The sequence below is a fragment of the Sparus aurata genome, unplaced genomic scaffold, assembly GCF_900880675.1.
Source record: "Sparus aurata unplaced genomic scaffold, fSpaAur1.1, whole genome shotgun sequence".
NCBI classification, from domain to species: Eukaryota; Metazoa; Chordata; class Actinopteri; order Spariformes; family Sparidae; genus Sparus; species Sparus aurata.
Genome location: NW_022045103.1, coordinates 216,692 through 238,282, shown reverse-complemented (window position 1 = coordinate 238,282; position 21,591 = coordinate 216,692). Strand labels below are relative to the sequence as shown.

Below are 21,591 nucleotides of genomic sequence, written 5' to 3'. Positions count from 1 at the left end.
AGACAGACAGTGAGGTCTGGGATTATAAGAGAAGGATGAGACAGTGAGGTCATGTTACCATCACAGTTCCTGCTGCTGTCTGTTCAGCTGATGTTGTGGTTTGTTGTCCTCTCAGTCTACCAGGTGGAGGTGGATTCAGGGGTGGAGTCTGTCCAGCTGCCCTGCAAAACCACAGTTCACCTGCTGAAAGACACTAAAGTTGAGTGGAGGAATGGAGACAACAGGAAGCTCCATGTGTATCAGAACGGTTCTGACCAGCCTGAAGAACAGCACAGATATTACAGAGGTCGAACAGAGATGAAGAGAAAACTGCTTGGAAACAGTCTGACCCTGAAATACCCCACAAACTATGACAGTAAGACCTACACCTGCACCGTCTACAACAGGGAGGGACGCAAACTGATGAAGAAACAAGTGAAGCTGTGGGTCAAAGGTCAGTTCTCTCTCTCTGTTTCTCTCTTAGTGAATGTGGGTGTGCATTTCAGTGAGCGAGTGTGTTTCTATCTTTTGTGTGTCTGTGTGTTAGATTTATTTCTGCAGTAGTATTCTGTGCTGTAGTTTTAGTGGATCAGTATCAATCGTCCTCAGCTGGAGACACTCACACACAGACACAGAGTCAAACTCTGTCCCACTGTTAATTGCTCTGTGGAGGATTGCAGTCCAGCAATCAGAGAAATAGTCGGTTATGATGGTATAAAGTCCAAATCTAGGATGAACAATGGAGTTGTTATTTTTCTGGACAGTATTGATAAAGTCAGCACGGTTGTTGAACGAGGTGTAGTGATCCAGGACACCTTTGTTCAGGTGGTACCGCTGGTTCATCCAGCCAGAAACATCATTCTGTCCAGAGTTCCTCCGTTCATTAGTAATGAAATGTTGCAGAGAGAACTGGAGAGACACGGACAGTTAATGTCTCCAGTCAAACTGATTCCTCTGGGCTGTAAACCTCCACACCTGAGACATGTTGTCTCCTTCAGAAGGCAGGTCTTCATGGTTCTGAACAACACTGAGGAGTTCAACTGGATGTTGAAGTTCACAGTGGAGGATTTTGATGATACTGTTTATGTGTCTTCTGAGAGGATGAAATGTTTTGGATGAATGAGTCAAATAGTTACTTCTTCTTTTTCCTGCTTTGTTCACTCTTTTCTGTTTTACACCTTGTTTCTCTGCTATGGGAGACATAAGAACAGGCAGCTTGAATATAAATGGAGCAAGGGCTGATGGGAAAAGGGCGTCTCTTTTCAAGCTGTGTTCTCTCAACAAGCTGGATGTTATTTTGGTACAGAGACACACAGTACTGCTGATAACCAGACTGACTGGAGGACAGAGTGGACTGCTGAAACCTTCTTCAGTCACAAACCAGTAACAGTTGTGGGGCTGGACTTGTTGTTTCCACAAACTTTCTTCCTCAGTCTGCAGAAAGTGAAGAAGTTATTAAAGGCCGTCTGTTAAAAGTGAGAGCAGTGTGTGAAGACGTAAAGATGGTGTTTATTAATATTGATGCTCCGGCTGTGGGAGTGGAGAGAGTGGTGTTTCTCCATGCTTTAAATGAAGTGATTGATAAATGTAATAATGAGGAATATGTATTTATGGGTGGAGGTTGTAACAGTACTGAGGACAGCAGGTCAGACAGGAACCATGCAGAGCCTCACGCTGCCTCTCACACTCGTCTGCTTCACCTCATGGAGGCTCAGGAGTTGTGTGATGTGTGGAGAGACAAAACACCTGGACACAAAGAACAAGTGCTTCTATATTCAACCTTTAAGGGTTCTATAGCTTGGTACGTATTTGGCACCCTCAAATGGTTCTATATAGAACCGTTTCAGAGGGTTCATTTAAAAGAATCCTTGGGGTTCTTTGTGTTTAGACAAAATGGTTCAATATAGAACCTTTTAAAGTTTCAATAAATATACCAAACCTTTTATTCCCTTACTGCTTTGGTTGGCCACATTTTTGTTAAATAATTCTACAGAATTACCATGATATGAAGTTAATTGACTACTACTATTACTATTACTACTAATTTCAATAAAATAACCAATAACCTTTAATATTTAAAACCTAAATAACATATAGTCAGTCCTTTTCCACTACCAACCTATTGCACATTGAAGAAAAAAGAGAAAGATGGTTTCAAATTGACTGTATTGAACATCAAAAAGTAGTTGCACCATATAAAAACAATACAAAACACAACATGAATCGTAGGTTACATTACAAGATATAAAATATTACAGTGATAAACCAGGCAAAATCACATAACAGCTGCTGAAATAGAGTCAATGAGTGCATCAATTCAGCTTTTACACAACTTTCTTGGTGAGAACTGCTCCACTTTAAACTGACACTTAAAAGCTTAAATTCCCCAAAATAAAGATTTTTTTACTAGAAGGAAAAATATCCAACAAAAACTGATTCTGCAAAAAAGTTGTATAATTTAATATGGGATTTTAACAAGGCTCAGTACCATGAACACAGTTATTAAAATATATTAGCAACACATGCACCAAAAATACAATTTCAGTTAAAATAGATTAGATAGATTTAAATATTAAAATATCACTGGGCAATCCTCATACATTTGGAATTACCAATAAATGTTACTGAATAATAGCGACGGGTTAAATGCAAGCAGCAAAAACAAAAGAACAGTCGGCTAAAGATTTTAATCTCAGCAAAGACTTTGTTGAATATCAATTTCATCATTCACTGTGAAAGCTGATGTACATTTTGAGAAGTGGAATAGACACTCTTTTCTTACCATTTCTTAGTTTGAACAAATAATGTTCTACAAATGACAGTGTGTGTTTCATCTGTTCAGCCGAGTCGCTCTCTCTCAGGTCTGTGATTCTCAGAGTGCAGTCGTTGTTACCACAGTTATACTGCACACAACTTAAATACCTCGCTTCATTTTTCAGATCCACATAATTCTCATTCTGCACTGTCCTGAACCAAAATCTGTTCTCAGCTCTCTTTACAGAGGATGGGTATCTGTAGCTGCAGCTAATGTCCACTGTTGATCCTTTTAAGGCACAGATCTCAGTAGAGCTGTAAGTCACTCCATCTCCATTGCTCTTGTACCAGGTACAAGTAGCTGCTGGGTTAGCATCACTGCTACCGGTCAGAGTCACTGAACTGCCCTCCACTATCTCAGCAGAAGGACTCACTGACACAGAGGGAAGCTTTGGAGCATCTGGAGGAGATATGAACACATTTTACATTTCATTTTAAAATTGCAGATGAGTTTCAGATGAATAACAGATGAAACACAATGAGGAAACATTAGTTATAAAGTAGGTGATGCAGTTTGATTCAACCCTTTGCAACATATATTAAATATAACTACTGGCTGTGTTGGCTTTAGGGATCCACATGAGGCACATTTGAGAATAAACTAAAGCTAGTTCATCTTACTTTTGATTCAAATTAAAAACACAGAGCACACAAAGACTCAAAATGTCTCATAGTTCATCAGTGCTGAAGGAAGCAGATCTGTAGGAGCACTGCATGAAGCAGTGTCCCACTTTACATGAAAACACTGAACACCTTCAGTTAAAGTGTGGAGAGAGTCCAGGAAATACAGTTTCCAGGGGAAAAAGACAAGAAGAAAGTTTCTGTTACTTCATACTTATCATATATAACGTTGCATTAAACTGCACTTTGTGTATTGTGAGACTACATGAAGCTGGTAATACTTGCAGTCGTTTTTACAGTGCTGATTTAACCACTTCAACCAGTAACGGTCACTGTACCTCTCACAACACGTACGGGAGTTGCTCCTGTGCTAACAAAAGTGTCACAATAACAATGACGTTGGTGTTTCAAATGGTTAGCTCGTCACACTATAACACAAACAAACTCACAGATCGACGCAGCTCCTGGATTCTGAGAGGTTAAATTACTGTTTTGTCAGTGGAGTCTGGTGGCTAACGTTAGTTAGCTAGGTTAGCTAGGTTAGCAACTGTAACGGCAGAAAACGAACGCTCAGTCTCCAGACAGCCGTTGGCACTGAACCGTCGTCGCTCGTGCACATTCAGTTATGACGCTGCTGCCGGTCACAGTCAAAAAACCGCGAGACTGTGTGATCCTCCGTGAACACACCTGCCGACTGAAGAGCAGGTGGCTGCTAGATACACCTGTATGTTTCTGTGGGCTCCACCTCCTCCACTTTGAGATATATATACTGAATGAATGATACAGTCACATGTCGGATTTACCGTAAATATGAAATGCCAACGAGGAGAATGTAGCTGCAGAGAATCAGCAAATGATGAAAATGATTTTGTAATTAAAAAATAAAAGATATAAAGTGGGCAGGTGATTAATTCAGTAGTCTAAAGGCCTACAGGTTTAGCATACATAACATAGTTTATATATAGGCCTATATATATATAACACACACAGACACACACACACACATATTTTTATTATATACTTTTCGATTATGGACAGAATGTGCACACAGCTGTTGAAGAGATCATAAAAAGCTCATTCTTTAGTTAAATTGTAGGAGTAAAAACATACAAAATAACACAATGAAAGCACATACAGGCTGTGTATATGTAGCCTATAGGCTACTTATAGCCTATATATAGCAGTTATAGTAAATACATTGCTGTATATATTATATATATAGCATATTGTTACTTATTTGCAGGGCTTTTTTATTCATTCATGTATTTATTGTCTGAAACAAGATCTCAATTTTTCCATTGCCAGTCTCTTGTTTTTCATTAAGCACATAAATTTAAACACTCCCTTTTTTTTTTTTTTACAGAAATGTGATAGAACCTTTTTAGACAGACGGTTCTTTGATAGAGGATATAGAACCTTAGGATTCGATATAGAACCTTGATGAACCCTTTTTTTAAGAGTGTGGACACACCTGAACATAACTCACTGTCTGTGGCCAGGCTGGATGGCTTTATTGTTTTAAACATCATTTTAATGTGTCTAAAAGTTGTGTTATCAGCCCTGTTGGCTTCTCTGATCACTCACTTGTGACAGCTTCTGTTTTTATAACATGTAAACCAACAGTGCCTGTTGGCATTTTAACACGGCCTGACTGGAGGAGAAAAACTGCAAAGAAACACCAAAGTATGAAATCTGAGTTTGTGTCTTTACAACAGTGGTGGGATTTTAGAAAAGTCCAAATCAGGAAACTCTGTCAGCAGAACACTCAGAATGTCACAAAGACCTGATAAGTTCAGTAAAAGCTCTGGAGTCTGAAGGAGGAACTCTGAGACCAGCTGAGGGGTCCAACTGGGACTGATTACCAGGGTCCAGTGGTGGAGGGGCCTCGAAAGGCCTGAAATAAAAATGTTGTTTTTTACTTTATTTTTTTATTTCTAAGTAATTAGTGTCCTAACTAACATAAAACTGGCAGAATACATGGGATGAGAGACTTTCCTCTGTATAAATAAAGAGTGGAGGCTGTCTGAGGCCCCTCTCACCCCTCACAGTACAGAATGGTTCAGTCCAAACAGCTTAACAGTGGAGTGGCTGCTGCTCATCAACATGTCTTTACCCAAGAAAATAAAACCAGGGAGCCTTAAAGGAAAGGAAAAGGCAGAAAGGAAAGAAAGCAAGGAGAGGAAGACAACTCCTCACACATTTCTTTGTAAAGAAAGGTGAGCACAGTTCACAGCTAACACAGTTTAAGAACAGTTAAAGCTGATAATAATGTCAGCAGCTGTAAAGATTGAAGGCAGTCAGACAGCATGAATCTAGTTTCTCAGTTTGAGCAGCAGCAGGTTCCTCATCCTCATCTCATCCTCATTAAGTGCTGACTCAAAGTTATTATTACAAGTCATCATTTCACATTCAGGTGAAAACAGTTCAAATGTGGAGCCATATTTAGCTCCTTTCCCTGTAAGACAGCAGGACATGTTTGGTGTCAGCTCATGGCTTAAATAAATCTTAAAACTGAGCCTGTGACGGCCTTCAGAAGACAGTAATGTTGATGCCAGATGACTCACCATCACTTTCTGAGGGTTAAAAGAGAGTTTTAAAATAAAAATAGCCTATAATCCATATTTATGTCAGAATGATTTTCATGTATTAACAGTTGTGAAATAAAAAGAGCATATGTATGTGTATATATAACATAGTTGACTACAACAGAGTGTTTGGTCAGTAGTTTGGGACTCTCACCTTCCTGCTCTGCAGTAGAACAGAGGAGAACATTTCTGCTGCATGCAGACTGTGTGACTCAATACAATCAGAGAAATGTTTCTATTTTCTGGAAATCAGAAGATGAAATCACAACAACCATACAGCCTCATATCTGTATTTATTCAGCCCAAATCCAAAGCCAGCAGCTGTGAGTCTGCAGCTGTGGAGATAAATCAGAGCTGCAGGACAACAAGGAGACAGTGAGCAGTAACCAAGTAACTGTCATGTTGTTCTTTCACTAATATGGGAATGACAGTCATATATAGCATTAAAATGCACTTTTATATAAAACAGCATCACATGTTTTCTCCGGCCTGAACAAGGGCCCAATTAGATTTCTTTTCATGGGGCCCTAAATCCCTGGCAGCACCCTGCCTAGCTGAGACCAGCAGAGACCAGAACCAGACTGAGACACTGAAGTTAAAAAGTCTCTTTTAGCTTCCTGCTGGGTGTCTCAGCTCAGGGGGTTCTGGTCCGGTCCAGCTTCCAGACTGTAGCCCAGATGGATGTTCCATCACACTTGTTCTTTGGTCTGGAGCGTAAGAATGGACAGAAGAGGTTCATTCACAGTTTAAGGTCTGACACTGGGCAGCTGCTGACTGATCACACTGCAATCCACAAACATGCTGTCAACTTTTCCAGTGAGCTGTTTGAATGTGAGCACAGAGAGCAGCAGGCAGCGTCTCTCAGCTTCTACACTGGTCTTCCTCAGGCTGAGCAGCAGAGTCATGTAGAGCTGGAAGCAGCTCTCTCCTCTGATGAGCTCTATGCTGCTCTGCAGAGCATCAGAGTGGGAAAGCTCCAGGAATAGACGTCTACCTGTTGACTGTTAAAGTTTGTTGGTCACAAAGTGAAGCTGTCAGTGTTGATGGAGTGGAGAAGAAGCTCAGTGTGTCTGGAGGGTTGATCTGGAAGACGGGGGCTGAAATACTGAGGAGTGTTTTTAGGTGATCCTTCATTTGTTCTTCATAACTGGGAGAATGTTAAAGGTCGTCTAGCGAGGTGGAAGTGGATTAAAACAAAAATGTCCTACAGAGGTCGAGTTCTCATCACCAACAATTTAGTATGGTCCACTTTATGACATCACCTGTCATGTGTTGTGTTTGTCTCTGTCATTAACTCTGATGTGAGTCCTGTCTGTCCATGTTGTCTCATCCTGAGACTGTTTCTCATTGTTTCATGGAGTGTTGTCCACTGCTGCCTCTGTTTGTGATGTTGGAACATGTTTTCAGACTATTTGGGGAGTTTGTTTGAAGCAGAAGTTCATTCTGGGCTGCAGGTCCTCTCAGAGAAATAAAGACAAATGGCAGCTTCTTAATTTCATTGTGTGGAGGACAAAGATGTTGGTGTATCTGAGCAGAAGAAACAGAACAGAGACAGCTGTGGATGATGATGCTGTTTTACTGTTTGTAAAAATGTTGAAACTGGTTTAAAACTAGATTTGAATGATTACAGAATGATGAAAGATGTGTAAAGTGTTCCAGTGTGTGGTGTTATAAACATGTGTTCTGTTGTGTTGTTGATGACCAGCTGTTCTTTGGACGTGACTGACATGATTTACATTCTGTCAATCTTCATTTATTGACCGTGTTGTTTTCTGATTGATTTCCAATCAGAGTTGACAGTATTGATCTGAATGTGATGTTTTTATTTGATCCAGAAGAAAGTTGAAGGAACGAGCTGAAAGAAACAACAAATCTTTTCATCACTTAGAACAAAGAAATGCAGCTTTAATAGTTTGTATCAGTTATTGATTGATGATCAGTTCTCAGCTGATTCAACAAATCTTCACTTCCTGTTGAAGAAGTTGATCAAAGAAAATGTTAAATGTGACGTCCAGAAATGTGAAAGTGACAAAGAGAAGCAACAAACAGCAGTTGAACACTGAGATGAGACATTACTGTGAAGACCACAGGGACAAAACATCACAACACCATCAGGACTCTGATCATGTCCAACACCTTGAAAACCTGGTTTTACTTCCTGTGTTTCTGTCCCCTGTTACCTGCTGCTCTCATCTGGTTCTGTCCTTCAGCTTTCTCTACTACTTTGTAATCAGTCAATAAAGTTATTCAAAACTGCTGCTGCTGTCTGAACAGCTGATGTTGTGCTTTGTTTCCTCTCAGTCTGTCAGGTGGAGGTGGAGGAGGGGGAGGAGTCTGTCCAGCTGCCCTTCAGAACTACACCTGACCTGCCTGAGGACGCGACAGTGATGTGGGTCTGCTCAAACAGGACAGTCCACCTGTATGGGAACAGATCTGACTGGTATAAAGAACAGCACCAGGATTACAAAGACCGAACAGAGATGAAGAAAGACCTGCTGAAGACTGGAGACCTCAGTCTGACCCTGAAACACCCCAAAGTGACAGACACAGGAGAATACGGGTGTGAAGTCTACAACAAGGACGGATACTGGCTGAGAGTCCTGAGAGAGAAAATAGTGGCGCTGAAAGTCAAAGGTCAGTATGAAGAAACAGAACAGAGGTCTGTGTGTCTGTCTGTGATTGGCTGCTTGTCTCTGATTGGTTGATTGTCTCTGATTGGCCGCTTGTCTCTGGTTGGCTGCTTGTCTCTGACTGGCTGCTTGTCTCTGATTGGCCGCTTGTCTCTGGTTGGCTGCTTGTCTCTGATTGGCTGCTTGTCTCTGTCTAACTGTCCTCTGTCTCCTCTGCAGGGAACATCAGGAACAGAAGCAGCTCCACTGATCCGACTCCTCTGATGGCTGATCAATCTGTTTGATCGGTCTGTTGGTCAATCTTTGATTATTGATCTGATGTGACTTTGGATCAGAGACTAAATGGAGGTGAAGGAGCTGATGGAGGACGGATGAAGACAGGAGGACACTTCATCAGCTTCTTCTTCACTCTGACTCTCACACACAGTCTACACACTCACTATTGATGACTATTGATCAGAGTGATGTCAGAGTGATGTCAGAGTGATGTCACATGGTGGTTTGGACTGAAACATGTGGTTTAGATCCTTTGAACTCTGACAGTAAAGTGTAAATACAACCTCAGATGTAGAGACAGCAGGTCTCTGCAGTAACAACATGTATCATTACCTTTACAGAGTGTCTACAGATAGAAACACTCACATTTAACACTTTTAACACCTTTTAATGCCATTTTATATGCAATTTAAGACCAAACCTTCGATGGAAATACACACCAAAAGTGAAACATAAACATGTATTGCATATACTAATTATTGCTGTAAGCTTTTAAAATAAAAAGATGATTTAATCAATGAATAAATGGACATTCTTTCATATTTTAAGTGTTTTTAAGAGTCCAACATGTCTTTAATGTGGATCTGTGTCATCTTCACTTCATCAGTGTGTTTCAGCTGCAGGACCATGTTTTCTTCACAGAAACACATGAAGAACAGATTATAAGATATCAGATGAAGATTCCTGTCAGACAATCAGAGTTCATCACTGATGTTCTGGTAAACAACCACCAGAGGGCGACATGAGCACAGCAGGATTATTACCTCTGACAACGTTTCCACTGCTGGACCTCAGAACACTTCTGAGCTGTTTGTACTTTACTGGAGGATTTCTGCTAATCTGTACTTTTTACTCCACTACATTTATTGAAAACACTGTTTTAGTTACTTTACAGATTACATGCTGCCTCAGAGCTGAATCAGCACTTTTAAATTCATTTATTTGATGAACAATCAGATTAAAAACAACTCTTATATTCATACAAATAATCTAAAAGTGCTGAATATACTTTAGTATATTTAGCTGAGATTAGATTCTGTCTGTCTGGGTGACATTTTAACACCATGTTATAGAGAATAACACACAAAATGTCGCCCAGCAGGCTGCAGCACTTTATTAATAAAGATAATAAACCATAAAAAGAAAGAAAATAAAAGACATTTCTGATTAAACAGTCACATCTGGATCGATGTGATGATGTTAAACAGCTGATCTCATGTTCCTCTTTATGATAGATTATATTTTATAATAATAACATCCTTAAACCTCCTGATGAAACACATCTGTTACAGATATATAAACATGTGTCTCAGGTGTTAAAGGTGACACACCTGTCTTAGTAAATCAATCAATAACAAGTCTGAACTCTCTTGTTGCTAGGAGCGGCAGCCTCCCGCAGCGCGCTCTCTGATTGGCCCGCAGTCCGTCACCTCGGGCCAATCAGACGCCAGGAGTCACGAGGAAAGGAGACACGGGAGGAAAGAGGTAAAAACTGATGAACTATCTATCAAGAAATGAAATAATATCAAAGCACAGTGCTAGTATAGCTGCGATGCTGATTTAAGATGATAAAAATCAGGTTGAAGAACGTTATTTCGCTAACTGTACATGTAATGTTAGCTAGGTCTGACGTCACTGCTGTGTAAAGTAAGCTAACGTTCTGCTACAAAAGCTAATATTGATTCAACGTCTGTCAAGGAAAACACGGTAAAGTTACTTTGAATCTTCCAGAAATGAAGAGGAAAGGTAGCATATGAAGTGAGCAAGGTAGAAGGAGGAGATGAGGTGGAAGGAGAGAGAGAAAGGCGACCAGGGAGAGGAGGAGGAGGGAGAACACCACAGCGATGAAGATACGAGGAGGGAGAGCAACACCGAGATGAGGAGGAGAAAGAGAGAGACAAGATAACGTGCAGGGCTCAGACACTGAAAGGGAAAGCAGAGTGCTGAGCATCACCAACCATCTCTAGTCCAGCTGCTCCACATGGTGTGGACATTGTTGCTGTGTAGTAAACTAACTTACATATCAATAAGAACAACACGTGACAAAAACGGACATTTTGATCAGAACATTAAGGTGCATTTAGGAAAAAGTGCTTCAATGCAAAAGGGACTTCTTCAAATAAATATACATATTCATGTTTGCTTGAATATGAATAATTGTGGAAACTTGTAAGTGAAAGTGTGATGAGATGGGGACAGAGTTTTAATATTCTGTGTACAATGTATTTTAGTTCTATTGCTCAGCTTAAATTCCCAAATTAAATAAATGAACCTAAAAATACTCTCCCAGGCTAAAATGTTAGTGTGTGTTAACACAGTCTGATGGTTATAACTAATCAATGATGGTTCTACATTGATTGTGTTTTTACTAGTTATATTCTATAATGAGTTGAGATGTAATGCAGTTTTAATGTTTCCTCCCTCCATCTTCTAGACGTATCCATGTCCAGGTGTGAGGTGCCAGTGCAGCCAAAGCAAGAGAGTTTCCCTGAGTCCCTCCAGGAGCAGGAGAATCTTCTGCAGCCACTGGTACAAATCTCACCTGGTTAGAAGACTCGCAGTCCAAACATGCAGCGCACTGTTTTGCTTGTAGGCATTTTTCCCTCCCGATGCTCCAAGGACTGTTTTCATCTCATTCAAGGGTTATCGTAACTGGAAAAAAGCTGAAATGAAAGACAGTGGTTTCTGTTTCTGGTCCCAGCTGTGACTTTACTGAGGTTCACCCAGTGTTAGCAGCAGGAGGACGGTCAGCTCACCTCCCAGAGCCTCCAGCTGAATCACTGGACACTGATTTAGGGACCCTCATTAAATTACTGACTCCAAACCAGCAGCAGTTTTTTTTGAGTGCCGTGCCCATTTATTACTACAGTGTATTTACGCTCACCTTAGTACAGCTCAGTCCATAGATCTTCATGGGTAAGTTTTTATTTGGATTGTTTCTTCTTGTACAAATGCTGTCTGCAACACTGGCACTCTGACACAGTCAAATCTGTTTGCTTCCCCTCTCACACATCTGCCACTTATCACCTGTGTCTTACCTTAATGCCTTTCCTGTGATAATGGCCCATCTACAGTAGTGTTACCATACTTCCATCTCCTATTAATTGAGATCACATTGTATGGTCACTTATTCCTAATATGTACTGTTTCACATGGAACCTCAAATACAAGACATTGATTGCATGAGATAAAGTTGTCTGTATGAGTTTGTAAATGGCAGCCCGTGTCCTTGTGTACTGTGATTAAATTCAGTATATATACGTCAACCATATGTTGCCACCCCTCAAAAATTCCTGCCCCCCTCTCGCCACCCCATAAATATGTTTCTAGATCCGCCCCTGGATCCGGACCTGATCGATATGTTCATCCTGATATCACGAGCGTTTCGTCAGCACACGTCATCATCGGTCGGAGCAGATCAGAGAGATTAAAACAGCTGATCAGTCTGTTGAGTTAACGGCCGCTGTGATGGCGGCTTTGAAAGGCACGACCACGCACGGAACTTCCTGTTTGAGAAAGACCCGCTTTCTACTTTACAAAATAAAAGTCTATCTACTCTCTGAGCTGAAGAATACATGATAAAAGTTGTAATAAGGGAACAAATTCACAAATGTCACAAAATAAAGAGAAACACTAAAACATCCCTCATTAATGTGAAGTGGTTTATTTACAGGTCCAGAACTTTAATGGCGTCTGACCACAGTTAGAAACTTCAGACCAAACCTTCGATGGAAATACTCACCAAAAGTCACATATATATACATATAATGCATAAACTAATTATTGCTGTAAGCTTTTAGAATAAAAAGATGATTTAATCAATGAATAAATGGACATTCTTTCATATTTTAACTTTGTGGTACTCTGATGGTACAAAGGTTTCTTGCTGCATAAGTCCTGTCAACAGCTCCATGTGGGTCTTTGTTCACATTTGTTTTATATTGTATCATCTTTAATGAAAAATGTTTCATCATTTTTGACCAATAACTATATGTTTTGCTTAAAACTTCTGTCAGTAAAATGTAGTGAACCCAGTTCATGCAGCAAGCTTTGCTCCTGGTGTTATAATAAAGGCAGATTCAGGGTTTACTGAGGTTCTGAAGCTGTAATCTACACAAGTGGCCTCACAGAGACTCCAGCAGTGAAGAGAGGCTCCAGAGGAGGAGGATGATCCCAGAAGAGCAGCAGCCGGCTGGTCAGGAGGGACTGCAACAGCCCAGCAGCTCAGTGTATTAAAAAGGGAAACTTCAGGTCACAACTCAGGTTTTATTTGCAGCTGCTGTGAACCGGAGGAGAAGCCGGAGAGTGAGATGCTCCCAGCTAGCTTTAGTTTCTCACACACCTTCATGTACAGACATGGAGATCAAATCTGACTTTATCATATTACATTATATTATATTATAATATATCATATTATATTATATTATATCATATTATATTATATTATATTATATTATATTATATTATATTATATTATATATATTATATTATATTATATTATAATGCTTTCGCAGAGTTCATGAAAGAAATTGTCTTTAAACAGAGCACATCAGACCCATGTGTGTTTGTAAGATCTGGACAGGAGCTAGAAATACTAGCTGTGTATGTTGATGATCTGATTTTGATCACAGAATCAACAGAAAGCGTGGATGAGTTGAAACAACCTTTCAAGAAGCGCTACAAGATGAAGGACATGGGGAGCTGTCCTATATCCTGGCATCTCTGTTGTCCAAGACAAAGCAAAGAACTGTGTCTTTCTTCATCAGAAGCATCACATTGAAACCATTCGTCAGAACCCCATTGCAACCCCTGCTGATGCAAATGTAAAGTTGAGAAAAGATGATGGTGTCAGTAAACCCGTGAAGCCCAAGCACTTATCAGTCCATGGTAGGTAGTTTACTGTACGCTGCAATGGCCACACCACCAGACATAGCACAAGCAGTGAGTGTTGTGTCAAAGTTCAATGCAAATCCAAATGCTGCATATCTGACGGCTGTGAAGAGAATGTTTCCATACTTGATGGGTACAGCGAACGTTGCCCTCAAGTATGAGCAGTCAGAGTCAGGAACTGTGATTGGTTTCTCAGATGCTGATTGGGCCGGAGATCAGGACGACCGTCGCTCAACAACTGGTAATATGTTGTTCCTGAGTTGGTTCAGCAAGAAACAGGCAACTGTTGCACTTTCAACAGCAGAAGCTGAGTATGTGGCACTCAGCCAAGCAGCTCAAGAAGGTACCTGGCTGAAGAGATGCTGACTGATCTTGGAATGAGTGATTCACCTACAGTGACCATGGAGGACAATCAAGGAGACATCGCAATCACAAAGAATCCTGTCAATCATTCTAAACATAAAAACAGACTAATCACATAGACATTCACTACCATTACATTGGTGAATGTGTGCAGAATGGGCAAATACGAGTGCAGTATTGTCCAACAGTTGATATGAAGGCAGATATCTTGACCAAGCCACTGACAAGACAAAAGTTTGAGTACCTCAGAGGAGAGATTGGACTTTACCCTGTTTAAGTCTGCCTAATATGCTTACTGTACTGTTTACTGCTCAATGTGTTATGGAACCTGTGAGCAAGGTAAAAAGAAGTAAGGAAAAGAATCTTAGATTTATAATTTTGATATTATTTGTGAGGTCAAGCACTGATCTTTGTTGTGGAAATTGCTTAAGTGCTTAAATGCTGTAAAATTAAGTGGGAGTGTAAAAACAGTAATTTGACAGTGTTGAGAAGGCGTTGTACCGCCACCTAGTGACTGCTTTAGAAAAGTGTTTTCTGTTCTGAATAAAGACACGTGAAATAACGACACTCACACATCTTCATGTACACAGACATGAAGATCAAATCTGATGGATCAGAGTCACTTTTAAATTATGTTATATTTATTGTCTTATTATTTTATATTGTATTATATTATATTACATCATGTCATATTATACAGTATATATGGATGACGTACATGTAGATAGTTCCCTATAAATTAATCTAGTGGTTGAATTAGAGGTAGCTGTGCTCTTATCAAACACACTCATTATGTAACTTATGTAGGCTACTTCTTGGAGAAAGTCCCCAGACTCCCTTAAAAAATGTCTCGATTTAGTGATTTGTTGAGTTAAGAGACACTTTATAAACTCTGTGAAACTCTGTCTACATCACTTTCTGAACTAGTCGAGCCTTCTTGTTCATTCGGCAAACGTTTTACATGAAGATATTCCTTTCTTTGTGTTAAAATAACGACATGTTTACACGTTAGAATGAAAACAGATGAGGTTCGGTTAACGTGCAGCTGCGAGGTTTGTCCCAGTGGAGTTGCCGTAGTAAACCGTCAGAGGCTCGCGCTGCACGTTAACGAGCGTTAACGAATCAGAACAGTTTGTTTTTATTCTAACTGCGCCGCTCAGATCGCTTTTCTTCTGATTATTGATGATCGATTAGAGATGAGCCGTCCACGGTAGTGACGTAGTGACAGTCTGGATGAACGTGTGTGATGGACTTTGTGCTGTTTGCTCTCAGACTCATCTCCCGCCAGATACAAGTATACACACGTTAGCTTAGCATGCTAGCTGTAAACAGTGTGACTGTGTGAAAATGTCTAAAGTCCAGATTCTGAGATCGTTGGTGAAGCAGCGACTGACTGCGGCTGCTGAGGAGATATGTGCGCTGTTTGAAAGGACGATAGCAGAGTACGAGGAGGAACTGTGTCGGTCCACAGAGCAGAACCAGCGACACCGGAACCTACTGGACTCTGCTTTAACGCCTCAGCTTCGGTTACACAGAGCAGGTTCGTTCTCCTCCACACGTATCTCTTTGTATTGGACTTTAGTGCTTTTTCTACTTTCAATTACTATTTTACTGGGAAATCAGCATTTTTATCAATAGATTATTTTAGATATAACTTTAGATATATTATTAGTTTAGATGTAACTTGTTTACATGTATCTTCAGTGTTTTTAGTCAGTAGCTTCCAGGTCATGTGACCCATTAACTCAAAGTCCACCCTGAAATGTCTCCCTATAGGTGAGATCAACACATCCAGGTACTTTGCACTTGTGTCACCTTCCAGTCACAAAAACAATCATTCTGATTTGACAATACAAACTGTGGTTACAACTTTACAAAGACTGTTTTTAGATTCTCTTCTGTCTACAGACTTGGGTTGTCACGATAGTAACATTTTCAACTCAATACCGATACTCAGGAAAATATTCGATACTCGATACCATTTTCGATACCACACGGATAAAAAAGACCCCAAAATTCAAAAGAAATATTTTTATTAACAAGAAAAATCCAAAAATAACCTCTTTTACAACATGTAGCCTAACAATTAACAGAACCACATGTTAAATATTTATAATAAAAAACAGTTGTTCAAATAGAAACTGCAACAAGTTTCCGGTCTGAGGTTGATACTTTTGAAAATGAGTATTGTATCCGGATACAACATTTTAGTATCGATACTTTTTTGAGTTTCGATACTTTCGACAACCCTACTGCAGACACAATCGCTCACATGTCATTCACTCAGTGACATCATGAACTGACCTGAGGTCAGGTGTTTGACCCAGACGTCACGTATTGACTGGCCGGGTCTCACCACTTTCTGCAGGACCTCCTGGTCTGAGGTGTTACAGTTCTCAGAGCAGCTGGAGCTGCAGCCAGTCGTCTATGTAGAGACAAGTGTGAGTGAGCTGCTTCCTCCTGAAGTCCACAATGATCTCTGATGTGTTGTCCACATTCAGGTCCAGATTGTTGAGGCGACACCAGTCAACCAGGCGCTTCACCTGTGATTTGTACTGAACCTTGCAGAACCGTTGTGGGTCATCAGGGTGAAGAGCAGTGGGCTCAGGCTCAGATGTAGTGCTCAGGATATGGTAGCTTCAGTGGAGCACGATCATCTTTTAAATCATCTGTGAGGACACGAGTCAGTTGGTCCGTCCACTCTTCAATTCATTAAGATTTGTCATTTCTCATGATGTTCAGTGGAACAATGTGGGGTTACCTGTCCGCTCCAGTATTTGGTTGAATATCAACCTGATTTTAACTTTTTTCTGTCGGCCTAACATTTGTCTTTTTGTCTCCTGTGTCCTGCAGATGTCCAGCAGCTGTTGTTTGGTCAGAAGAAGGTTTCTCCAGAGCAGCAGGAGTGGAGCTCCAGTCTGGACCAGCAGGACCCAGAGCCCCCACACATTAAAGATGAACAGGAGGAACTGTGGACTAATCAGGAGGAAGCTGATATCACTGAGTTCACATTCACTCTTGTTCCTGTGAAGCATGAAGATGATGATGAAGAGAAACCTCAGTCCTCGAAGCTTCATCAAAGACAAACTGAACAGATGGAAACAGAAGCTGACGGACAGGACTGTGGTGGACCAGAACCAGCCAGGAACTCAGTTCCAGATAGACATTTACAATCAGAGACTGAAGACAGGACAGAAGACTCTCCTGAACCTGAAGCTGAAGACTCTCCTGAACCTCAGGCTGAAGACTCTCCTGAACCTCAGGCTGAAGACTCTCCTGAACCTGAAGCTGAAGACTCTCCTGAACCTAAGGCTGAAGACTCTCCTGAACCTGAGACTGAAGACTCTCCTGAACCTGAGACTGAAGACTCTCCTGAACCTGAGGCTGAAGACTCTCCTGGACCTGAGGCTGAAGACTCTCCTGAACCTGAAGCTGAAGACTCTCCTGAACCTAAGGCTGAAGACTCTCCTGAACCTGAGACTGAAGACTCTCCTGAACCTGAGACTGAAGACTCTCCTGAACCTGAGGCTGAAGACTCTCCTGGACCTCAGGCTGGAGACTCTCCCAAACCTGAGACAAAAGACTCTCCTGAACCTCAGGCTGACAACTCTCCTGAACCTCAAGCTGAAGACTCTCCTGGACCTCAGGCTGAAGACTCTCTTGAACCTCAGGCTGAAGACTCTCCTGAACCTGAGACTGAAGACTCTCCTGAACCTGAAGCTGAATACTGTTCTGAACCTCAGGCTGAAGTTAAAGATGATGTTTGGAGTGAGACCAAAGAAGCTCAGTCAAGTTCAAACGCTCAGAAAAACATTGAAGTCCCTGTAAGTGGTGTAGGATGTGGTACTGACAAGGAACAGTTTACTTCCTCTGACTGTGGTGAAAGATCTAGCAAAAACTCAAAACTGAGGAGTTTTAAGAGGATTAAGACCGGAGAGAAACCATTTAGTTGTTGTGACTGTGGTAAAAGATTCAACTACCAGCGCTATCTTAACAGACACAGAAAGATCCACACCGGAGAGAAACCATTTAGTTGTCGTGAATGTGGTAAAAGATTTAGCCAGCAGCAAAGTCTTATCAGACACACAAAGATGCACACGGGAGAGAAACCATTTAGTTGTCCTGAATGTGGTAAAAGATTTGTCCGAAAGCAAATTCTTATCACACACACAAAGATTCACACAGGAGAAAAACCGTTCAGTTGTCATGAATGTGGTAAAAGATTCAGCCAACAGCAAAATCTTATCACACACACAAAGATTCACACAGGAGAGAAACCATTCAGTTGTCATGAATGCGGTAAAAGTTTTGCCCGAAAGCCAGATCTTATCAGACACACAAAGATTCACACAGGAGAGAAACCGTTTAATTGTTGTGAATGCGATAAAAGATTCAGCCAACAGCAAAATCTTATCAGACACACAAAGATTCACACTGGAGAGAAACCATTTAATTGTCGTGAATGTGGTAAAAGATTCAACCAACAGCAAAATCTTATCACACACATGAAGATTCATACAGGAGAGAAATCGTTCAGTTGTCACGAATGTGGTAAAAGTTTTGTCCGAAAGCAAGATGTTATCAGACACACAAGGATTCACACAGGAGAGAAACCATTTAGTTGTGGTGAATGTTGTAAAAGATTTACCCGACAGCAACATGCTACCACACACATAAGGACTCACAAAGGATAGACGTCACAAAGTTGTTGTGAATGTGGTGAAAGATTCAGCTGACAGCAAAATCTTATCACACACATCAGGATTCACACAAAAGAAAAAGCATTTCTTTGCTCTGAATTTTGTAAATAATTAAATAATAAATGTAGACATAAAAGAAGTATAACCCGACACGTGGCCGTGCACACAGGAGAGAAATTCTTCTGTTGTGGCGGTTGTTACAAAACAATCACCCAGTGTGGCACATTAAATAAACACAAGTGTGATCATTGTCACACGTCACAGCTTCATCATAACCAAACTTAGAGGTTCAGCTGAGACCGGAGACTGTGATGAGACCAGTGACAACAACACTGTTCAGCACTTTCCGACAAGATAATTACAAACGTGTCTGTTGAACATGTTGTCTAAATACTGATACAGTAGGGAGTTGGATATTGTTGTTTGACGAGAAATAAACATGTTTCGAGTTACTGTGTATTGAAAAAGTGTTTTTAGATCTGAACTGAAAGTGAGAAAGTCTGAAATACTCAAAAAGTGTTCAACCAAAACTGTGTGAGTTAAATGTTCTCATGGTTATTTTTGTATTTTGTTCAGTGTTTGAGTTGTTGAGTTAAATTTTAAATGTTCTCACGGTTATTTTTGTGTTTTTTTCAGTGTTTGAGTTGTTGAGGAAACTGAATGTGTTCTATTTAAATATGTCGAAGTTGTGTTTGGATGTAAATCAGAGGTCCTGTTGTGGTGACAGTTCATCCCATATTAAATTCACAAACAAGCAAATGACTTTCTTGTGTTCAAGCATTTGTAATTCTGAAGATTCCTCTGAGCTGAAAGACACCTGTGAATGAACTTTATCTGTCTTTGTTTAATCAACAAACACTGTGATGATTCGATCTCGTCCTCAGACCTCTGAACTCTTCTTCTATCCTGTCTTTCCAGCAGAGGTTTCAGGGACTCTGTGTGTCTGTTGTCAGATCAGTGAGCGTCCTATTTGTGACACCAGTGTTGTGTCGACAGTTTGTCTAATAAAGAATTCACAAACAACAGAATGTCTTTCTGGTGTTTATTCAATGATTTGTTAGCGGACACAGTACAGAGTGTTTTTCTGTAAGGAGAGTTTACTTGTCTGAGCTTTTGTGAAGTTTCAGGGGAATTCTGGATCTTTTTAACCTGGAACTATATTTACATATTTTCACTTCATGAATGTTTTGGATCCGTCCAGTTGATCTCCTCAGCTGGCAGCCATGACACAACTGCAACGTGATCCTTATGGGCAACTCTGACTGTCAAACTTCAGTCCACTAGAAGTGTTTTTGTCTCTGACAGGCTGAGGTTGTTATTGTCAGAGTCTGACAGAAAATATTCCTACAGAGACCGTTTTGTTAAATAATAAGATTAGTTTTGTATCCAGAAACACAAGTCCTGTTCAAGAAGTCTCTCTCTGAAATCTGGTGAGAGGTCACCTTTTGATCCTCAGAACCAGTTAAATATTGAAACATGACTTTGGAAATCCTCGTGGTAAACTCCAAACTCTTCTCTCCAACTTTTGGTAACAAAACAGATCTTATTATTTAACAGAACGGTCTCTCTGTGTGGGAACCATGTCTGTAATGATGTCAGACTCTTACTGGTAGATTCCACTGAGCACATCTGCACTTCCTGAAGACGATATTTAAGGTGAGCTATTTGTAATTTCAGCCACCTGCTTCCAGCCAGTTCAAACTCTTTTTTATTTATTTTATTTGTTTAATTTATTTCTTTGGAAATTCTGTGTTGCAAGTTTTTAAAAACTCAGTCTGACCCTGAAAGACCCCAAAGAGACAGAGAATATTTAACAAGTCACGTGTTTTTTAAAAATGGTTTGCTGCTAAATGTGGCAAAAAGTAGTTGTTCATTTTAGCATGTGCAACTTTACAACCAGTGCCCCGTAGAAATATAGCACTAAAATTATAAACATGTTACTAAATGCTGTTGGGGTGATTTCTTTTAGACATCTTGAGGTCATTATTTTGGTAATTTGGAAGTAATTACAAGTTGTTGTCAACCTGTAAAATACACGACTCAACATCAGTTAGGGATATGAGTGTGTGTGTGTGTGTGTGTGTGTGTGTGTGTGTGTGTGTGTGTGTGTGTGTGTAAATGTAATAATAGTCAAATGAAATGTGTCAAATTATTTTGGAGGAGCAAAAATATTCAAAATATTCAGATATATAACAAAATAAAGAAAATAAACACTAAAATATCCCTCATTAAATATAAGTAGTGTATCAACAGGTCATGAACTTTAATGGTATTTGAGAGGGATCAGTGGCAGGAACTCAAATGCACGACTCGACACAGGCAGCAAACACTAAACTGGAACTAAGAGCTGCTGACTTGACTATAGAACTTAAGGAAAAAGGCTGGGACACTCGACGTGACAACAGGACAAACTGGCAAAGACAGACACTAGGCACAGGACTTAAATACTCAAGGGGAGAGGGCGACACAGACACAGGTGAGAACAATCTGGGCGGGGCTGCTGCAAATCAGCACACAGGAGAACATGACAAGTCAAGACACCTGAAATGAGAGGGAAGGGTAGGGATTACAAATTAAAACAGGAAGACCAAAAACAAAAACACATGACCTTAACCAGACTGAGTCTCAACAGTAAGTCGGCGAGTAATTATGATGTATTTATCAAGTTTGTTATGAAATTACTTCCAAATTAGCACAATAATGACCTCAACATGTTCACAAATATTGCTGTAA

The 21,591-nt window shown here is 40.4% G+C and overlaps 1 long non-coding RNA gene across 1 annotated transcript; it reads left to right on the top strand.

Annotated features, from left to right (window-relative positions):
- Window positions 1-10,345: 10,345 nt before the first annotated feature.
- On the top strand, window positions 10,346-11,595 carry LOC115577591 (uncharacterized). Its single transcript, XR_003983220.1, has 2 exons — window positions 10,346-10,390; window positions 11,340-11,595. It is a non-coding gene; the product is annotated as an uncharacterized LOC115577591 (long non-coding RNA).
- The last annotated feature ends 9,996 nt before the right edge of the window (window positions 11,596-21,591 follow it).